Source organism: Eimeria mitis, genomic scaffold (genome assembly GCF_000499745.2).
Source record: "Eimeria mitis Houghton genomic scaffold, Emh_scaff3568, whole genome shotgun sequence".
Lineage (NCBI taxonomy): Eukaryota > Apicomplexa > Conoidasida > Eucoccidiorida > Eimeriidae > Eimeria > Eimeria mitis.
In genome coordinates, this window is record NW_013571912.1 from 1261 (window position 1) to 1713 (window position 453).

A 453-nucleotide genomic window follows, 5' to 3' on the forward strand; every position below is an offset into this window, starting at 1 on the left:
CACACACACACACATATATATATATATATACATATATAAACAAATACAAATTTATATGAACTGTCTGAGTTGCGGGTCAGCGAAGGGATCGAGGCCCAAGAAGGCCCGCCACCAGAGGACCTCAAGGGGCCCCCTGACGCCGCAGTGTCTCCATGGTTTTGCTGCAGCAGCAAACCGCAGCACATAGAGGGGCCTGCAGCAGCACCACAGCGCGGGGGCCCTCATTATACCCCCGACTGTGCTGCTGCTGGGAGACGAACGATCCCCATATAATACACACCAATCACCTGAATACTCCTCGTACACCTCCTCCTCCTGCTGCTGCTGCTGACGCCGCTGCTGCTGCTGCTGCTGACGCTGCTGCTGCTGCTGCTGCTGCTGCTGGTGCTGGTGCGGCTGCTGCTGCCGCTGCTGCTGCTGCTGCTGGTTCTGGTGCTGCTGCTGCTGCTGCTG